Raw genomic sequence first — 21,848 nt, forward strand, 5'->3', positions numbered from 1 at the left:
CCCCGGCTCCGGCGCCTCGCCCTGGGCTGGGCACGGCTGCTGTCACGGGAAGGGGGAAGGAGCAGCTCGCTGTCCCTGGAGAAGAGGGAAAATAATTAAGGTAGAGAAAGGGAAGAAGAAAAAAGTCGCATGAGGAAGGAAGCAGCAAATGTTAAATCAGTGACTCATGGCATGGGATGACTAATTCCGTCAAAGCGCAGCTCGCGTCGGGCATGGAATTGGTGCCCAGCGCCTGGTGGGCAGAGCAGACAGGTGGGGGACACGGGACGGGGGGGCAGCCCGGGCGAGGGCGCATCGGGCGCGCCGGGACCTCCTGCCGCCCCCGCCTGCCGGGCAGCCTGAGCCGCGCGTCGTTCCCCTCCGCAGCGCGCTCGGCCAGAACCAGGGCGGGGAGGAACGGCCGGTCCCGCTGGGCTCCGCAGCCCGGTGCCCGTGACCTACTTCCCGGCGGCGGCACCGCCGCTCCCCGCGCTCCTGTGCGCTCCGCCGTCCCGCGGGTGCCGGTGCGGCGGGCGCGGGGGAGGAGCGCGCGCCTGTGCAGTGCCGGGGGGGCCGGGCCCAGCCCGCCGCCGCGTTACACAACCGGCCGCCGCAAGAGGCGAGTTTCACAAGTCCCGCCGCAGCTCGCCGGCAGCCCGCACCCGCCGTGCGCCCACCCCACCCCGCCAGCCCTGCGCCGTGCCCTGCCCGCGTTCGTGCCATGTCTCCTCCGGGCAGCGGGAGCCCGGGGCGGGCGGTAACCCCTGGCGCCGGGGGGACACCGCGCCGGAGCTGGGCATGGCACTGAGAGCGGCTCCGCGACACGCATCCTCCCGGACGGTACGTATCACCCTGCGGCGGGGCCACGGTGCCGCGGAGCCTCCCGGGGCGTGGGAGTGCGGGACGGGGGTCTCCTCACCCTCGGGGAGCGGCGGGCCGGGCTGCGGGGTGCCCCGGGAGAAGCCCCCGCTGTACGGCCGGGTGTGCGGCACCCGCCGTTTCGCCCTGCCCTCACCCAACACCTCCGGGACGGTCTCAGTTAAGTTTTGGAGAGGAAAATCTACAGCCGCAACTTAAGTCATCTGATTTCCCAAAAAAAAGAAAAATTGTGTCTGGGCAGGACGGGGCCGGGACTGCAGCGCAGGCTGCTTGGGGGGATCCCGTTGTGGAGGTGAGGCGGGGAGGGGGCTCCGGGTGCGGCGGACCCCGGGTGACCGGCCGGGAACAGCCACGGGACTGAGCACGACTGAGAGCTGCGGGGTGTTTGCGTGCGGGACACCGTTTTTCTGGAGGCTAAAATATGCCCGATCGCAGTTTTCTTGTTCTGTCTTGAAGTTCTGTCGTTCTGGGAATGCGTTTGTCTGAAAACACGGCGGGGGAAAAACCTCCGAACGGAGTCTTGCGTCTAAACATAGCAGCTAAAATCCAGGTTGAAAAGTTACTCCTCCCGCCAGGGTTATTGTGCCATTTGATTTTACAGACTGTTTACCTTATAAGTGGGGAATTATGAAAAGTTGCTCATATGTGTCAACTGTGGATTTGTGAATGATAACTCCAAGGCTTGGTCCTTAATGGTAGAAATTGTGAACTGATTGCTTTGGGTAGCTTGCACTGGAAGCACGCTTCAAAGCTGAGCCCTGCGTGATTCATAAATGAGGTGTCATAAGCACTTCAGAGAGCACTTGTCCTTTGTAAAATGACACTGTCCTCAAAGGCAGGAGGCACCTGGGCCATCCGCAGAGCAGGTCCCTCCTAAGTGGGTTTTGGAGAAGTCCAGCACAGCAGTGCCTTTGGTGGGGCACAACTGGCACCTAAGTGCCAACTAGCACTTATCCCTGAATGAAGCTGCCTTCTTCAGCAGGGGAGTAGCTCTGGAGATGTGATACCTGAAATCAAAGCTGTTAAAACATCCCATGCTTTACCAGCCTGCAAAGGCGCAGTATATAACCAGAGTGGGGAGGGTTATTTATTAGCCTGAGTTTGTTTTGTCATGTGCAGTGAAAGCGGAGGTGCTGATTTAACTAATCGGACAAGACGTTCTGGTGTATAGATTGGAAAATGTCAGGAGTCACTTCATTTTTAGGCAGAATGATGGTGCTCCCCTGTCCTTATTTTGCTGGATCACTGTTTGCTAATCCCTAGCTCTGGAAATGAAAACTTGCCTTAAAGAGACAGCTAGTTCTTCACAGTTCTGATGTGTAGGCTTTACAGTCCTCATAGGTCCCTACGGATGCTGTTTGAAGCAGGAGATAATTCAGGAGTATGTGGTGTGAACCCCTTGTACTGAACATACTACAACAAGTGCTGTTTCGGTTGGGAATTTTTACAAGCTTCCAAGGCTGCAATGCCTCACTATGTTATCCAGCCAGAAAAATACATTTGGATTTTTAGTTTTCTAGAAACCGTATTTTTTAAAAGATAATTTTCCTGGAATGTGCTAATCAGAGTAGATCAGTGTGTCAGTGGTGCATCGCAGAGGAACAGGGCACCCTGTGCACTGACGCACCATAATGACAGCAACCAGGGCTCTGTCGCTGACAAAGTTCTGACAATTGCAACAAGCACAATGAGGAGAGGACACTCAGGAGTGCAGCCAAAAGTGGGAGTTTGTGTGGAAGGGAGGCACTCATATCTCCTGGGCAAACATGTTTACTATTGGATCTTTAGAATTTTTCTGGGAGATGTAATAGGAAAAATGCAAATGGCTTTTGGAGTGGTTGCTTACTGTTCATTTATTCTGTTCATTTAGAGCTGTGGATTACAGTTACTTGATCTAGAGGAAAAAGTAGAATTGGATAGAAATTTTTTTGATAAACTGCAAACTTCAGTGAAATCTGGCAGTAAGGTTCCTGCCAAATGGTTCCTGGTTTTTAGCTGCTCAGACTATGTCTGTATTAAATTATTTTGCTGGTTTAAGACACACATCAAGTTCTCAAAAATAGCTCAGGGTTAAAGATTAAAATTAGCAAATAAGTAGTTCATAATTAGAGTCTCATGGTATTGGAAGCAGCATTACATTTCAGAGATACTGATGTCAAATTCAACTTCTCCTCATTAGTAGTATTAAAAAAAGAAATGGTAGACTGTCTTTACGGTTTGGAGCTAAGGCTTGCCTATGCACAGGAGTTGCATTATTTTGCCCTAAATTACGCAAGCTCCCAAGATTCACATCTAATGGTACAAAGGTTTTAATGCCAACATACCTTATTGCCTCAGTCTTTAAGGAATGAGCAATGTGCCTATACCAGAACTGAATCCAGGCTTGTACCGGAACATTTATGGATTCTAGTGAAATAATATGGCTTTAACCAAAATAGTAAAACGTATGAAAACCAAAATAGTATGGACCAGGCTTTGCTGGTATTATTAAAATCGTACACCTCTGTATCACTTCAGTTCCAAATATCTGTTAAGGAAGTCAGGCAGGTATAAAAATGGTATTTATTTGTTACGACCTGGATGACACCCTTCTTTATGTGAATCCTTGTCCACCCAAGGCCATGCTCTGCTCGATGTGTCCCTCATTGTCCCTCTGCAATAGTGACTCTGTGCACATCGGCACAGCCACAGCCGGGGGGGTTCTCCTGGCTGCAGCTCTGCCAAGTCTGTCCCGTTCTGCTGTCCAGCCTGAGGCCATTTCCCTTTTTTTCTTATTTCCCTGCTACTTTTGGTGCACTCAGGACTGTGTAGTATGGAGCAACTTCTTGCCCTGTGGTCTGTATGCTGAACGAACAGTGCCCCTGTGCAGAAGCTCTGCAAAAGACTCTCTATTATTACTCCAGTCCCTCTTGAACCTGGTTTTAAGTGAGGCTGAGATGGCGGCGAGGCCTCAACAAGCACTCTGCGCAAAGCTGGGCTTGCTGACCGCACATCTGCTTGGACTCAGAAGCACCAGATTCAGTCAAACTGCAGAGGTGTGTGCAATTAATAAGAGACATTGACCTACTTCATATTCCATTATTTGCTTTGGCCTTGTCTACATGGGGAGATTACACCAATTTAGTTTAAGTCAATTTTTAAAGTGATTTGATTAGCCTAATGTGAGCTCACCTAAGGACATTCCTATTTTGGTTCAAATGAACTTATTTGGGTTCAGCCAAAACCTGCACTTAGTAATTTACATCAAACTGAAATTAGCTGTGCCTAAACTGAAAGGAGAACTGATGCCTCTAAATAATGACACAACTTTCTCATGAAAGCAGAACCTTCTGTAGAATCTGGAACAGAGTGTAATTACTAACAAATGTGCAGGAGACTGAAAGCTATTCATAGTGAAGTTAAAAAAAAAAGAAAAAAGAAAAGAAAGAAAACAAGCGAAACTTAAATATCTTCATGAGACAAATGAAAAAGTGCCAATGTAATTCCAGTCCTGGAATACTGAAAGCAGTGGCACAAGGCTTCCTTGGCTTGCAGCAAGGCTATCCCATGGCTCTTCAGCTGCAGAAGAGGGGAGGCATTTGTGTCCTGTACACGGAGTCAAAAAACCTGATGCAGGGAACTATAGGCCTGCTGATTTGAATGCAGTAGTACACAGTGTCTCATGAAATATTTTGTAGGAAAGAATAATTAGACATGGAAATAATGAGGAAGCAGGCTAAATTACAACAAGATTTTTATCAAAGATGGATTGTGTTAGACTTATCTAACATCTTTTTTTGTATAACAGATTATTTAGGTGGGGTAAGGTAGGAATGTAATTTACGTAAAGCCAAGCATTTGATACCATGCCCCACAGGACATTATTGCTTAAAATGAAGGTGGTGATTCAATACAAGAAATGAAAGGTGGAAAAGGAGCTGGCTAAGGAAAAGATACAACAGTTGCATGCAAATAAAGTTGTCTGAATGGAGAGAGGTATTTAAAGAAAGTCATCAGGATGGAGAGAGATTAGTGTTGTTCCTCCCTTGGGACCAGGCTTGTGCCTGCTGAATGGAGCCTGCTCTGTGGGCAGGATTTGGGTGTGTGCACGGGAGTTGGGCAGGATTGACACAAAGTTGGGAGGTATTGTCAATATGGAGGAGGATCAGATTATCATATGAAAGGAATTTAGATGACTTTGTTGATCGCAGTGATAGAAATAAAATGACATTTAATAGTGCTGCGTGCAAAGTCATACGAAGTTTTAAGCATGGAGACCAGTAGCAAGAATTTCCTGTGTGAAACAGGAGGTTGTCAGCTGTCTGTGACAGAAAGGAGAGATGTGGATGCGCTGGCTGGTCAGGAGATACCGGTGAGCAAGCAGTGAGATCCAGCTGTGAAGGAGACCAATGGCATCCTTGGATATCAAAGGAAAATAATGAGCAGGATTCAGGGAAGTGTGATATTATCCTTGTGCAAATCACAGTACAGAGCATCGGTAGAAGAGCTCATTAAGTAGTCCGTTCGCATTTTGCATAGCTCTGGACACCCCAGTCAAGAACGTGTTAAATTACAACAGTAGGAAGGCTGGAGGTATTGTTACACAAATGGACCATTTATGGTATGAAGTGAGGTTAAGGAGTATAATTTGTTTAGCTCTGGCCAGTTGAACAAATGAAGGGACAGGTTACAGTAGGTCTTTTTATACATGGTTGGGACTAAATAGCAAGAAGACAGAAAAACTAAGTCAAAAGATAGTATCTGCACAAGATCAAATTGTCTAAGTTGGTCATGAATAAATTTGGATGGGAAATTAGAAGAAAGCTTTTAGCTACCTAGGGATTGAGGTTGCATAATAGCCTTTCAATTACGGTTGTTTTGAGATAGATCTTTATAATCTTATGAAAGAGATTATACAATTAAATTAGAGAGTTCCTGGAGATAGGAAGTCAAGTTTGCAGAGTTAGTCCTTTGGTCTCCAGTACAGTCATATTTTAATGTAAGGTTGAAAGGAGAATGGACCTCGTTTTGTTTGCACTATTAACCCCACGCATCAAGGCTTTTGCTGTTTTCTTGGGAACCAAAGCAAGAATGAGTTTTCCCTGTTGCTGCAGATTTGAATCTTCTTTTTCCCCTTATTTGCCTTCCTCTCAAGCGACAGACATTGGAAGTGTGCAGTGCAGACTCCTTGTAGCATTAGACAGGCACAATTGCCTGCAGTTTTTTTTGGCATGCTCCCTGGTTTAGTTTGTTTGTCAGATTTTGGGCCAAAGAGGCATTTTTCCTTCAGGTTGTCTTGCCAGTAACTGTATTTTACTTCATGGTATATTTTTGTGGGATCTGTTGCTAGCATTGTTCACCTGTCCTTTTATGTATCACAACATGGTTTAATCTTTGGTGCTTCTGATGGGTGTCGTTCAGGACATGTTCTGGGGCTCCTGGTGCATCTGGGCAGGTCGAAGAGGTGTTGTGAAGTAGCCATTAATAACGTTGTTTTCCAAGACTGGAGTGCTGGGGTTATGTACCCACTGTTACCTTTCTCCCTGATATTCCTAAAATAAGTTGCGAAGCTGGACTTATAATCAGTTCTGCTCTAGTACTGATCAGAGCAAAACTTTGTATATTGTGCAGAATAACCTATAGAAGAAGTAAGAGATTGCTGACTGTTTTGTCATAGGAATGTTGAATGTATCATGTGCATCCTATTACAACAAAGAGAGATGGAAAGGGAAAAAAAAAAAAAGGGGACAGAAAGCAAGCAAGCAAGAAGGAAAACAGCTTGGCTTAGCCTGAAGCAGAGATCACATACTTGATAAGCTGCTGATAAAGAGAAATTGAAATATGGAAAAATGACAGTGCAGACAAGGATAATATTGAGATGGTGGAAGAGTAAGTGTGTTAACCAGACTCCATGGAGCTGTTGAAATGCATTGAATCATATGACTGTGGCTTGTATTCTTAGGCAAACACAATTGTATAACTGATTAATTTGCTGACATTTCTTTAGTGCATAGCACTATGGTAACCAAGAGGCTCACTAAACATTGTCCCAGAGAACACTGTAAAATGCATCTTTCCTTAAGAAAGGGTCCCAAGCAGGCAAGGAGAGCAAAAGGCTTAGTCTTCCCCACACCACCGCTCGCGTGGCATGGAGGACTATGGCACCCTGCACGTCACCCTCCATCAGCCCCTGGGACCTCAGGCCTCCAAGGATGCTTCTTGGGGATTTGTTGCATAGAGCAGAAGCGCGTGGAGTTTTATACTGAGCACTGAGTACCCTGGACCTGGCCGATAGCTGGGTTGTCTCTGCAGTTGCCACCTGGGCTGCTCCGCGCCCTGGCTCGGGGCAGGGATTGAGGCAATGCCCGCCGTTCCCCTGGCGCTGTCATGGCTCGGCAGACACTGACACTGGGCCTTCTGTCTCCCCACAATTTGTGTTCTCTCTCACCTATCCATGATCCATAAGTCAGTGTGAGGTGCTTTGTTGAGTGCCAGATATAGAAAGATGGATTAATTGATTGACTAGTAGATAAATGCAAAGATATTTGTAGGTGTGTTTATTCTTGTTTACAAACTGCCCAAGCTTAGGCAAGCTTTTCAAGTGTGTAGCAATGGCAGGAATCATATGCATAAAAATGCTAATCTCCTCTCTTGCTTCATCTGTTCAGCCCACAAACGCACGCATACACATATGCTTAAAATAAATTAATAGGGTTGGTTTGTTCTCTGCTGGGCTCAGCCTACTTTAATCTTAACTCACAGTACAGTGTGGCACATTACTTTAGGACAATAAAGTTTTGACCATAAGCAGCATTCCAAGTAAACTTTTTTTTTTTTTGTTGATAAATAAATTTACAATAGATGAGCTGATAATAGCTCTCATTGCCATTAATTGTTTTGTATAGACATGGCAGCATTATAGGAAGATTTTTAAGCAAATGCAGAGCCTTTATCTGAAGGGGATGAGATTAACCCCTGTCCCTGATGAAGGCAAAGGTTGAACTTCCATCAGCTTCTCTGCAGTGAGAACCTCTTCAGAGTATCAGCCAAAGAGAAAAATAAACATCCCTTGGGTTTAGGCTGTTTAAGGCTCTACTGCACAAACTGTAAATATATTTTTATGTATGGAGGAGAATGCTGTGTGTTTGTTCCACTGTTGGCTTGTTGCAGCAAACACAGCAATTAGAGAGGCTGTAATAGCTGGGGAGGGTTACACCCCTTGCTGAGGAAGTTTGGCCATGAACCTGTTTGTCCTGTCTCTGAGTGCAGTGTACACTGGCATGATTTACAGTAAATTAAAAATATTCACTCTGATCGAACTGTTTCAAATTAAATTTTATTAGGTGATGTATTAAGCGTGTGTTCAGTGAGTCATGTGCAGCAAAATGCAGGATGTTGGTTGACTCTGCTCCTGATGTATATATTAAAGATGACTATTGACAGTTTGCTGTCTCTTTCGAATAGAGTAGGTGGAATGGCTTCATTTTGGGCCAGGCTTTAAATGGAAGTGGCACAGTAGTAAGTATTAATAAAACAAACTCTTTGTGCTAATCTTAACACCTACATTTTCTATTTAACCTTGCTCAGTGCAGAGGGCTGAGCCTTGTCATTAGTGGAGACAATGTGTCAACACAGAAGAAGTGAGCTACTTTATTTTCTTTCGGTCCTAAGCGCCGGGGTTAGCCTCCCACACGCAGCAGTGATTGGGAGCTGTGTAATTGCAGAGGGAGTGCACATTGGCCCTTGGGTGCCAGTCCTGGGACGGACGAGTCTCATTGCTTGTTCTGGTGGTGCATGGACTTCTGTGAAGCTGAGTCACTTTCTTATCTGGGGCATCTTCACGTCTCTTGGGACTTGGCTCTTCTACTGCAAGACCTCCTTCTATCTATGTCTCACTGGGTCCAGAGCAGAAGTCTGTTTTGGGGGGAAGTTTGCACATCTCCAGAACCCTTGCTGAAAATTTAGTGATGTGGGAAAATTGTCTACAACTCTGTTTTTCTACTTTCTGGAAATAATTCAGAGTTCAGAAGGAGGAAATCCCAGAAGAAGGTTGTTAGAGTAGAAGAGTGTATATGATTCTGTAATAGTCCTGGCATGCTGTCTGGAAAGGGCAAAGGTCCGTTGCCTAAAATGGGAGAAGAATAAATGCAATGGACTAAAATTCCCACAAAACCATTTGGAAACAAGAAATGTGGCTGAATCATGACGTTGTCGTATCCAGAGCACATGTTTTGAATCTGGAGCTGAATTCCTTATCTTGGACATATTCATGGTTAAAAAGACAGCTAGTGGGGCTATCAAGATCTAGAGTATTAGACTGATTAGCTTGCTGTGGGCTGTTATGACTAGAGCAGAATCTCTGGTTTTGCTTGCGGGGTGGAAAAAAAGACTAACAAAAGAGGAACAGCTTCTGTGTTTTGATTTTTTTGAAGGAAAGCATATTAATATTAATAAGTGATCCAGCTGGAATAGCATCTTCCTTAAAAATTGTCCTTAGAGATAGTGTATTATATTAACTTTAATTTGATTGCACACTAAGTAAAGTTTTATAAATATAAATCATCTTCTTATTTCAAGAGCTGAACTGCTGAGGAAACTATGCTGGGATTTTCTAATATAGTCTGATTTGAATTGTTTGAATAACAAGAGGTATCAGTGAATAAATCAGATAATGAGCTGCTTTACACAGAAGGCATAATACCTATTTATGATATATGGAAGTCCTACGAGAAATGAATTGTCAGTTTAATCTTCTTTGGTTGTGTTTGAAATCTACTTTTATGAGGCATTCCTGACTATTCAAGAGATTACTGTTCAGACTCTTATATAGACTTTGTTCATATTTGATTTAAAGCTCTAGAAGGTCCTTTGCAGGCAAATATTCATTTTCTTCAGTTGTTTTTATTTGTTTCCTTGACCTTGAAGTAAAATCTATGGTGATTATAGGTGATGCTAAAAGTTTTCTTCTGACCTAGCTGCTCTTGTCAGAACTTAGGAAGCACTGTTATCTCAAAGGATGCACCTTACCAGAAAGAGCAGTAATACAGATCATTCCCTTCATCATTGACATCTTTGACACAGTGTTGAAGAGCTTTGCAGTTGACCTGAGAGGGACAAAGATTTCTCCATTGCTCTGTGCACTAGTGAAGAATATTGAGTTTGAAGACACTTCAATAAACACTGCTTTTTCCTGCTTTTTTATTTTTTTTTGTAAGTTCTTGTGATAAATTTCCTGTGGAAAAGAGAATTGTTGGATGAATTAAATCAGATTATCTAAACATTCAGTTTATCTGTCTGTTTCTAAGAGTGCATTGGTATTGACCCTTTACCCATAATACAGCTATTTTTTGAGCAAAAATGTGGAATTTATTTTTGTATCTGACATGAGCATCACGTTTTATTAGGGAATTGTATCAATCAGCTTTACTAACAGCTAATTTTCCTCCCAGCCTTACAACACTTGCAGTGGCTTCAGTCATAGAGCCCTGATGGGGGAACGTTGCTGGAAGGATGACGTGCGATGCTGGAGTCTGGTGGAGCAGGATTGCTGCTCTGCATAGAGCAAGCAAACATCTCTGAGATATTAAAAACTTTTGACAGGGATAGGAAGATAATTCTCAAGATAATTCTATGTCAAACTCTGCTCTAACTTCTGTCTCCTGCCAGGCTTCCTAAGCCCTAGGTCATAAGGTTAGAGAAAATTGTGGGCTGATTGTGTCATCCTTCACCTGTAGATACAGAACGTCCCAATTGCAGTCAATCACCACCAGACCCGGATAGCCTGTCATCACCCTCCTATTAAGGATGACTGTTTCTAAAACGTTAACATTCATGTCAGGTCTAGATATGGATCAGCACAGGCTAAAATAATTGTCAGGAACAGATGTGAGATACCTAATCAGTTATTTCCTAAGGAAAATGAGTTTGATTGCATGAATAGTTGTAAATATTTCATTCAGCAATTCAGCTACTACGGCAATTGTAAACAAGCTTCTGAGGCTGAAGAGAAACATTTTGTGGCACTGTACTTGATTTCTTATTCATTTAAACTTTAGTGTGGAAGAAGGCAGCTTAGGTACTTTGCATTACTTTTTGTGACAGCATTGATCATAACCAGGGACTCACTCTGAAGAGAGCCTGCCATGCTTAACCCTAATAAACATGGCCAGCTTCATCCTGGTTTACAGTGTTTGTCCACAGGATGAGCACAAAGATGTAAATTTTGCTACTGTGACATGATCACAGCACAGGAAGTAGTTCTGGCTTCAGTAGGGGTTTGACAGCCTGACCACCAAAAGCCCCATCCTCTGCCTTGGTTTTGCACTTGCCCACCCAAAGCCAAGATTTGGTCATAAGCCTGGCCTGTGGCTGGGAGTTGAGCCAGGACTAGGTGCTCTGTGCCCCTGTCATGGAATTGCTACATGATAACTTCGCTGAGTCTTCCAGGTGTTGGCTGTACATAAGCAATAATTAAGGACATGGCTTCAATTTATTGTTTGTTTTGCACTTTTTATTTGCTGAAAACAAAACTTAATTAAATTGGAAGGAAATTTAATGTTAAATCAGGATCAGGGTAGTACTGATTTCAGTGAAGCAGGCAGGAATTTTATCACTGATCTTTTGCAGAAGAGCTGATAAAAGGAAGAAAAGGAAGGAGAAAGTTAGCTTTTTCTCTCTGCCTAATTGAGTGCTTTCCCTGCTTGAGTTTTGGCTAAACTATTGTATATTTTGATGCTGATTTTTAGGAGACTTGCGCAAAAGCAGTGCATGAAAGAAGGATGTTTGGAGCACAGATGATATTTGCCTCTCAAACACGGTGTGAAATTCTGAGGAAACTGGGACTGTCAGCTAAAGGTCATGGGCATTTTTAACTTCTGCTGCTGGCTTCATGCTACTGCGTAAATGTTCGTCAGGGATCTTGCTGGCCTTGGTGGTATTGCATAGTCAGATTATTACAGAAACAAGCTCCCTTTATACCCACGTGTTTCTTATGCATCAACATTACAGTATGGTTCTTTCCATCAGCTGCTTTTAATGTGTATTTTCTCAGCCAGCGTAATTTTGTTGTGTACAGTATGAATATTGTTAGTATCTGGATATATTGTTTAATGTGATTTGGTCAGGAAGGCTCTAGGTAATAAATTCATGTTTGCCCTCATTCTGGAAAGCACAAATGAATCCCATTGTTTTCACTCAAGGATGACACAGATGGTTAAAAAAAGAGACATGAACGTAGATCTAGCTAAACGAAGGGCCAAGCTTTTCCATGCTCTTTTCACTCTGTCCTAGGTAAGAAGTGATCACACACTGCAGCTTGTTCAGCTGGCCCAGCCTTTTACTTGAAAACCAGTGACTACAGCTATCTATAGGTACAGACCTGCTGTCCTCGTCAGCCACATCCATACAGCCAGGATTGCTCAGCAGGACAGCGGTATCCATTGCTGTTGGCATTAGCTATCTAGTAAAGAAGATTTATCCTTTGAGAGAGATAGACCCATTTATTTAATTTACTGGATGTATTGGAGTCTTGGATTTGGCTCATACAACGAGGATTCTTAGTACTGGGCCATTGCAGGTGTGAAATAAAGCATGTTTTAGAATGTTCTGCCTGCATGCACAATTGTAATCCATAGACAGCATTTAGATGTCCAGAAAAACCCATATATCCTTAATTTCAGGGACATCTGTCCTTCGTTTCAGGGATGTCCATCCTTCTGGGACACGACCAGTTCTCTGTCTCTCATCCTTCCTCTGCCATCAGTGAGAGGTCCCCGTGTGTCCGTGCTGCAGCGGGTGATGAGGGACCGTGGCTCTGCAGCCCTGCGCCTCTTTGAGGGCAAGGTAGCAGAACCATTGCTCTTTGATCTGTTCCCTTTCCCCATGTCTCTGTGTTTACTGAAATCTTTTTTACATGAACATTATCTGGTAGGGATGCATATTTTCTGTTCTCAAATAGTTAAAAAAAAACCTGCAAGAGAATCCCCAAAGCGAAATGGACAATCAGTCGTGCTGAGTCATATTTTGTTATTATGCCTGATTATCCAGCCATCCATGCAAATAAACTGCAAGGAGAAATAAAGGATGCGTGTGAATATCTTATCTATGATAGAATGAAGTCTTGGGTCTTTGTGCGTAAATGTGTAACGATAATGACCTAGTATGAAAGTGTTCCAGTGACTGACATATTTGCAGCCTAAAAAAGATAATGAAATATATAAGAGAGAGAGATCTGTTGATGTTTGTCTTTCTGAAGGCAAGTTTTGCTTTCTCATTATACGTCTAGTGGATATCAGTAGTACCATACAGAATGATCAATATGATTGCAATTAATTATTTAAATATTCTTTTATTGCTGAAGCTTTCAAAACAAATAACTATCTTTTGAGGAGCTAGTTGAGATGTGAGGTGGGCAAGATAGTGCAAAAGAGAATATTGGATGTGAAGTTCGAAGCGCTTCACAGAAGAGAAAGAGAAGTGTGTGTGGGGGGGTGTTTTATAGAACGAAAAAGAAACAGTTATTAACACCACCAGTAACATAAGTGGCAGTAATTCTTCTTCTTCAAAAAAAATTAAGCTTCAATAACTCAAATCCATCCTTGTTGTAACATTGATGGAAATTACACTTGGACCAGCATCTTTTCTGGTGCATAAGTCTTCTCATGTTACTTTAATGCAAATACTACAAATAAGCATGACTTTGTCCAAAATGCATTTGCTGACCATATTTATCATCTGTATTCTTCATAGTAAACAAGAAGAGACATCTGTGGAAAAGGTCTGGTAGCCACAGAAAATACTGCATCATGGTGTCTAACTGCTGCCATTATGAGCTATTCTCAGCTCAAAGGCCTGGGGTTTAGGGCAGCTGAAACACAAATGTATATTTGGTGTTTGGGACCCTTTCCAACCATATTATATATTTGTAATGCAGGAAGTAAAACACTGGATGGAAAAGTGCCACTTCAAGACAACCGTGAGTGATTTTGGAAATTCTGAGTAATGAGATGATTTTTCTCACAGTAATGCTCAGGTCTAGCCCTTAATCATACACCTGAAACAAGTGGGCTCAGACCTTATGAAAGGTGTTTATTTATCCAGCTTTAAGGCACAGGCCAAGAAATAACTTGATCGGATTAGCCAAGTTTGAATAGGAACAGCAGCAAATAGAATCAAATGAGTGTGAATGATGCTGCTGTGCTCTCTCTTAGAAAAATATCTGCCAGCTGCCGTTGTAGAGTATAATCCTGCAAGATGCTGGTGCCCCCAGTTCCCATGGCCCGAGGGAGCTGGACTGGGGCACTTCTGACGTGCAGCTCCCATTACTGACCTTAGTCAAACAAACGTTTTTCTCTGCAATCCTTCTTTTTCCTGTTATATAAAGGCTGGTTCCTTTCTGCCTCCTCTTTCTTGAAAGGCTCTTGACGCGCACAGGGACTGGGTGCGTTGCTGGTTATTCTCAACTGCAAGATTACAGAGATGGCAGCAGTAAGGTCAGTGGGGCATGAACGCGGCTCAGCTGGAGAGCAGCTGTGAGCAGATCATTTAAGGAAAGCAGCTGAAATTCTCGGAGCCAAATGAGGATGAGACAAATTTTGAAATGTAAGGGCTTTGTTTAAATTCCTTTTGACTTATGTGCACATTACACCTGGAATGCTCCAGAATTAAACATACCAAGAGGATAAAGAAGTTTCTTATGCTTGAACTTGGACGTGTGAAGCCAGATATGTAAAATGAGGTCAGTTAGCTCAGCTGCAGTGAATCCTTTGATATTCATTTAATGGATAAGTAGATAAAACTCTAAGTAAGCTTGCATGGGAGACTTTGAATTTTAACTACTAAAGCTCTTTATAATTTTCTCACAGGTCTTTTACATAGTCTGGACATGGGAAAGCATTTCTTTACTGAGAGGGTGGTCAAACACTGGAACAGGGTTCCTAGAGAGGTGGTCGATGCCCCAAACCTGTCAGTGTTTAAGAGGCATTTGAACAAAGCCCTTAATAATGCGCTTTAACTTTTGGTCAGCCCTGAATTGGTCAGGCAGTTGGACTAGATGAGCACTGTAGTCCAGCTGAAACATTCTATTCTCTAGGGCGGTTTAACTGTTCAGACAGCTAGTGCTGTTCCACTTGTGCTGCAAATACCACTGCAGGTCTTCTCAACCTGTTTTCTCATTTCTTCTGTCTCTGAACCAGAGCTGGGGCAGTCTTTGGGTTCAAAATTTGGACTATAATCAAGAAGTTGAATTCTGCATCAGGAGCTGAATTCTCATCTGGTATAAGGAGACTTTCAATCTAGTTCAGACCTACCTCTAATCCTTTTGTCATAGTATTTCCTTTATTTTTGAACAGCTTCCTTATGTATTGAGTACCAGAAATTCCAAGCTGGTGATACACATGGAAAACAGATTGCAACAGAGAGCAGATTAAATTACTCAGCTCTAGGATTACTGAGGTAGAACTTTTTTTCTTCGTGTTGTTTGGAAAGGGAGAAGAATCTTTCTTTTTTTTATTTAATCTATAGAGAGAAATTTGAGATCAAATTACTCTGAGCTGCCCTTTCATTGATCAGTCAATGATCACTTAAGGAAGAAATAACGAACTGGGTTTTTTTTCCCCTCTTTCATTTGAAAATCAGCTCTTACCAGTGCTGTGTATTTAAGGGAGTTCTAAGACTATAGTCTTAGGTGCTTCAGGAAGCTTATTTTAGGAGGGAAGAATTGACTGAATGCCAATAGACAGAGCTAATCATGAGGACATCTGGATTCACTTCTTAACTCTGCTGCGTGATATTGGGTCAATGATTTAGGTCAAGCTTTTCCAAAATGTGTATTGTTTGTAGGTCCTTATGCTGGGTTTCAGCATTACTGAAAATTAGGCTGTAACTGCATTTACTGTTTCAAATTCAGTTTCCCACAACTGAGACACTCGTAAAAAGAGATGGAGGTAAAATGTGTGCCTGTTTCCTCACTTATGGAGTACACCAAGTCTTCCTGACACACAAGCATTGGAGGAGTGAAGGGATGGCAGCAAGCTGCTTGCAAAGCATCAGAAAAGTAGATGCTGTTCAGCACAAATCAAAGGATGCTGAACAAGAACCAGACTTCCAAGACCTCCTGCCTTATCTGTCAAAGGTCTCCCCGGGCAGTGTAGAGGACCAAGCAGATTTAAGGAAGTGCAGGAATGACAGAGTCAAGGATAGACAGCTACCTGCAGGCTGTACAGCATCCAGCCCAGCCAGCTGCCTTCCCGTGTGTTGCCCAACAGCAGCAGAGGAGTTTCCATTTCTTGGGGAGGGGATCCGGGGCCGTAGCTCTGAGTGTGGACAGGACAGCGCAGGTGTAGCAAGCCGTGTGCTTCCAGGAGCCTGATTTGTGTCACACGCAGTCAATGTATGCATGCTGGAAAGGGGCAGGCCTGCTGGGCAAGTGTGGGTCAACTATGCTAAACATCTGTTCATGCAATGGAAATGTCCTGATAGTGTCAGGCTCCTTTCATTAAGCAGGCTAGGGAGCTGGTAGACTCTTCTTGCTTTCACAGGTGACAGGAGTGCACATCCCTTGCACAGGTGCATCCTGACTCCAGGATGGACTGTGGTTTATGTCAGGCTTTGGCGTGAGCTGAGGCATATTTGCAGGGCAATGGCCAGTGGAGTACTGTACGTAGGCAGATGTTCAAGCTTGAAAGAAAATCCTCCAGTCCACAAATAGCCCCCACCATCTGCTGGTCCTGCAACCTGTGAGCAGGTGGACTTTGAAGCCAAGTCATACACAGCGTTTTTCTGCTCTCTGGAGCAGAGCAGTTTGGGAGCATGGTCCTGGAACCACCGAGGACCCACTCCTGACCCAGCTGAAGGCCCCGGCTTTTACAGTGCAAGACAAACAGCCCTCAGGCCTTTTGTTTATTTCTGCGTTAGGAGTTCAAGTTCCAGCACAAGCAAACACAAAGCAGAAGTGCTCATCTCCTCGTCTGTACTGTCCTCAAGTACCTGAAATGCGTTTTATATACAAGACTGGGAAAGGCAAAGAAGAAACAAAGCAAAAAATGTGTTGTTTGAGAAGAAAAAGAGAACAGCTAAGGACATGAATGCTGCTATTGCCCCTTTCAATGAACTGGTAGTTGCTGGGGTTGTTCTTTTGCTAAGAAAAACAGAGTAGAAGGCATTTAGTTTAATTAGATAGCTGGTTTCCTTTGTCTAATGATTACATTTATTCTGTGCACAGGGAGAGCATAAGGCATAAAAGCAAGTAGCTTAATGACACATAGACTTTATGTAGCTGTCTGCTTGGAATGGTTTTCACCCATAGTAAATAGAAGGGAAGAGGAATTAGAAGAGGGATTTCAGGGTAACACATCAAGAAAGACAGCTTTGACATGTTTGTCCTAGTATCTACATAGTTGACAAAACAAAATCCGTAACTGAAAAAGGACCCCCTGACCTCACTTAATGCCATAAATGCAGTTGGTGCAAGCTGGGTCCTCTTGGTGGGAGTAACGCACGACACCTCCCAGGGAGAAGCTCCGGCTGGTGATCCCTGAGAGCAGAGCACAGGGTGTCGGGGTGCCCAGCACCCATTTCACAGGCAGTTCTGCAATAAGTGCAGAAGCCAACACTGTCAAGCTAGCAGAGAGTGCTGATCTCTCTTAAAAATGTTCCTTGCTGCTTTGCTCTGATAGTGTTGACACTATTTGAATGAAACCCTGAATTATCCAGAATTTCAGCAGTGGGTTTGTGATCAGATGTTGTCCGTATTGTTTAAGCTGCAGAATAGATAGCTTTGGGTTCGTTGGTTTGTTTGTTTGTTTCATTGCTGAAATTTACTGGGTTAACTTTCCCACACGCACCCCATCCTTGTTGGTTTGCCAGAGAAGTGAGTATGACAGAAGGTGGCTTGAGGTGTGAGAGAAGGAGCTCTGCTCGCCTTCCCCTCACTGCACCCAGCAGGAATGGTTCCTTAACCTCCGCATCAGGAGGGGAGCGGTGCAGGAGTCATCCTGAACATCATCACTGCTTTCCTGGGTAGAAATTGCTCTTGGTATCTTTTTGCAAATTGCTCTGAAACAAAATGTGTGTTTATATATGTATGTCTATGTACCCACCTACACACATGCATTTGCACCATCAGGATCAGCCATAAGCAGCAGCAGAGCTACTGTATTTGATGAAAATTTTGGGGAACATTCTGTTCAAAAGACTCTGACTCTTAGGTTTCAATATTGCTGTATTCTCTTTAGCTCTACATGCCTTTCCTGGAAATAATCCCACGAAAGCACACATCTCAATTTCTGCTGAAGGATTAACTGCAGACGAGTGCCTTTGCTCCCATCCTACACAAGGGAAAACTGTTATTTTTTGAGGGCTCTTTGGCTCTATGTCTGACTGAGTCAGATGTGCTACAGAGTTGTTTACAGGTTACATATAATTATTTCATAGTACAACACACATCTACCTTTCCTGTAGCAATTGAACGACTACAAATGAACACAAGTATTCATCCAAGACTGCAGAAGAAATATTATTTTTATATGCATTTTTATCCTAGCCTGCTTGTGCCAGTAGAAATACAGTTTTGTGCTACCTCAGGTTGTGAATCAGCAGTTCTGCCTTTTGCCATGTTTTGAGAATTTTAAGGGGCTATTAGACAAATTGATAGAATTAATTTAATGCATGCCCTTCTTGTTACAGAAACCCTGGAGACATTTAAGTAATATTCTAAAATGTTGTATCTTTACCCTGAAAGGTTCAGTAATTTGCTGGAACAGAACAAACTTGGCCAGTTATTTTCTCCAGGATCTGACAAAAATCCTAGAGAACAAACTGTTCCAGTAATCATCTTTTCAAGTGCCTGTTCAGTTTTAATCTTTTTTTTCCCTTTCTTTTGTCAGAATGGCATATCCTGGTTAAAAATAAAACAAAACAAAACAAAAAAAACCAAACAAAACAAAAAACCTCCCAAACAAAACAAGACGAGCACACTGCCATTGTTCCTCGCTGTATCTTTTGCTTATATTTCTGTGTGAACCACCGTGTTCTGATACAGCCTTTTTCATGGTGTAATTGTTCTCTATAATTCATTTTCTTTGGGCACCTCTTAGCTTCTGTCTGAAGCTGTTACTGCTGTAATGAATGCAGTCATAAACCTGTCACAGGTAACAAGCTAAATGTAGAACTCGATAAACCAGGGGCTAGTGTGCTGTAGGTGAGTGAGCACGTTGGGGTGCAATAGTTACAACAGTGGCACAAATAGTCCACTTCTGACAGGTTAACAAAAGAGGACACAGGATATTTGGCTCCTTCAACTAATTCACCACCATTTCCCATATTCCGGTAAACAAAGATGCTGTGTGAAAATGCAGGTACCGTCATGGCATGTCACCCTGCCTTGGTACCCCCCAGCGGGACGGTGTGTGTCTGCTGCCAGAGATGAGCGTGTTGCATGGGACCATTTCCCTCACCCCCCGCCGTGGAGATGCAGGTGGTGTAAAGGATGCTGTAAAGGATGGAGCTGCACAGCTACAGCAGAACTGAAAGAGGAAAAGGGTCTGAATCTGGAATTAGGAGCTATCAACAGGGCAGGACCCGGTGCTCCTGGGCCCGGACCACAGTGGTGTGTGAGCTGACCATATTGAAGACTCTCTCTGATCCCCACCAGCATAATTTCTAAATAGAATTTGGCAGTCCTGTATGCTTCAGACCTGGGCAAGCCAAGAGTTCCCACAGTTAAATGGCTGATTGACGGTCAATTCAGAGATCATTATAACATTTCTGTTTCTCTTTTGAGAAGAGGAAAGTGAAGAACACAGGAAAAAACAATGAAAATATGAAGGCAGATAACATAAGAAGCGACAAAATGGAGAGGAACCACATTCAAGAAAGATCCAGTTCTCTGAATTGCAAACCAATGGATGTTAAGTAAGAGGGATAAGTGAAAGAAGAGCAGGAAAGAGTGAAGAACAGAAGGTGAGGCAAGGCATGGCAAGAAAGGAGAGGCTAAAATGCAAGCAGGAGGAAAAAAAAAAGCAAGCAGGTCAAATAATGCAGAGATGCAGCTCCTTTGCCACATCTGCTTTAGTCTTTGCATTTCCATGTCGTGCTTCACCCTGAGCTGTGAGGCAGTGCCAGGTGGGGACTCCAGCAGAGGGTGATGCGGTAGCGGGACAGAGCAGCTGCTGCTCCTATTGCTGAAGTGCTGGGACAAAGCCTGTCCAGAAACACTTGTCCCAGGGTGGGTAAGTTTGTCACTGCAGTCTGCACAGTAAAACAGAAAGACCTTTGCAGCAGAGGGCTGTGAGAGCCGCTGCCCTGGCTTTCCTCCGGGCTCTGTATGATGGGTGGCTCAGCAGTGGACGGCACAGGACAGGCAGCAGGGCTCTGGTGCTCCATGGTGATCACTTCTTGTGCTAAACAGCCCTGTTTGGTTTTTCAAATGTCATTTACATTAGCATCTTATAATTGAATCAGTAGCACTTTACTGAAAAGGTTAAATTCTGCCTTTTAAAAATTAAATCAGCTCCTTAGCTGTCAACCACAGCTATGCCCTCCTGTTCCCTCAAGAAGAATGAAACATTAGCGTGTTGACATATAAATCGTATTGCCAGGGAATGCATTAACTCTCGTATTTATGACTGCATTGTGCCACAAAGTGCTGCATGTTGTAATTGAGGGCTCTCTGCTGAATTCGTTGCATGTAAAATCTGTGGAAATTATTAGCACAGCACATTTCCATAATTAAAATACTTTCTATGGTATACATTTGAAGACTCCCTATCTGCCATGTGTTACTCAAATGCAAAATTTTATGAAAATAAATACAAGCACAACAAAGTTTTTATGCATAGGAGATATTTTTAATTAGACCAGTTGATAAAGGTGGGAAAAGCAATCAAATTACCTGGGTTCAGGGACCCTTTTTAGGTGATCGATGAAAGCTTTATTTGCTGCTGATCACAAAGAAATGTGCAGTGTTGCACTCATAGACTGATCTTTGCCTTGCCAAATAATTAAAAATAAAGCTATAATGAAGCATTAATGGGAACTATTGGTTTCAGGACATGATTCTTACTAATGTGATGTTCCATTAAGAGTGATCCTAAGGTAATGTTAATATTTTGACAATTTGCAGCAAGCCAATAAATAAACGTTTTCTTTAGTCAAAAGTTTGCAGGTTCAGATAGCTCCTAAAGCTGGGCAGTTCTACAAAACAAAGGATTTTAAGCAAATTCTCTCTCACATTCCTTTAGCAGTAAAAAATGTGCCATAATAGTGCAGATAGCATGGAATAGTGCTTTATCTATTAGCTGTGTGTCTGAGAAGTCCATTTGTCTTGTTAAGGCTGTCATACTACCTTACCCTTTCTGTAGCCCTGGAAGCAACTTCAAATACTGCGATATTTGAAAAGCCTAAAATATAACTTGCCCTTAAAATGCTGTGAGTGTTTTTTGAGACTCCCTGTACAAGAGAAGAAAAATCTTTTCCCTTTACAGAGGACATTAAGCAATGATGGGTGTGCATTCCTTTGTGAGAAAGCTGATCCTCACCTGTTGGGGTGAAAAACAATGCCAACCGCACTGACAATTGTCCTCTCTTTACCTGCCCATAGATTTGAGGAATCCTTCTCTCCAAGTGTTGCATGAGAGGATTTTCAGGAGACAATAAATAAATTTTGATCCCTCTGGTTATACAGTTAAGGTCAAAGACGTTCTATCTGGAGCTATTTAAAATATTCTTAACATGCAGACATACTGCTGTCAGTAGCGCTAAGTGCCTTATCTTGCTGAGGAGTGTCTACAACTGTTATAAAACTATTCTTAAGTATTCTGGTTACTATATTTAGCTCTGGCTCATAACAAGACAAAAAGCACTTAGCTAAATGTAGTCCTGAAGTGCTTAATCCGGTTAAGAATATTTTGTCCTTAGGTGTCTTCTACTAAGACGTTTTGCAGCTCACCGTCCTGCTGCATCGTGCAAAGAGCCTCTCTGTGTGTTTGGGCCTGTGGAGTCTTTGCTGGCCATTT

The 21,848-nt window shown here is 43.3% G+C and overlaps 1 protein-coding gene across 1 annotated transcript in view; it reads left to right on the forward strand.

Moving 5' to 3' along the window:
• Positions 1-719: 719 nt before the first annotated feature.
• PASD1 (PAS domain containing repressor 1) overlaps positions 720-21,848 on the forward strand; it is a 51,046-nt gene continuing 29,917 nt past the window's right edge. Inside the window, exon 1 of the mRNA XM_082061807.1 lies at positions 720-819. The gene's annotated coding sequence lies outside the window, so the exon portion shown is untranslated. The remainder of the gene's footprint in view (positions 820-21,848) is intronic.

Source organism: Streptopelia decaocto (assembly GCF_964273445.1).
Source record: "Streptopelia decaocto genome assembly, chromosome: 10".
Taxonomy (NCBI): domain Eukaryota; kingdom Metazoa; phylum Chordata; class Aves; order Columbiformes; family Columbidae; genus Streptopelia; species Streptopelia decaocto.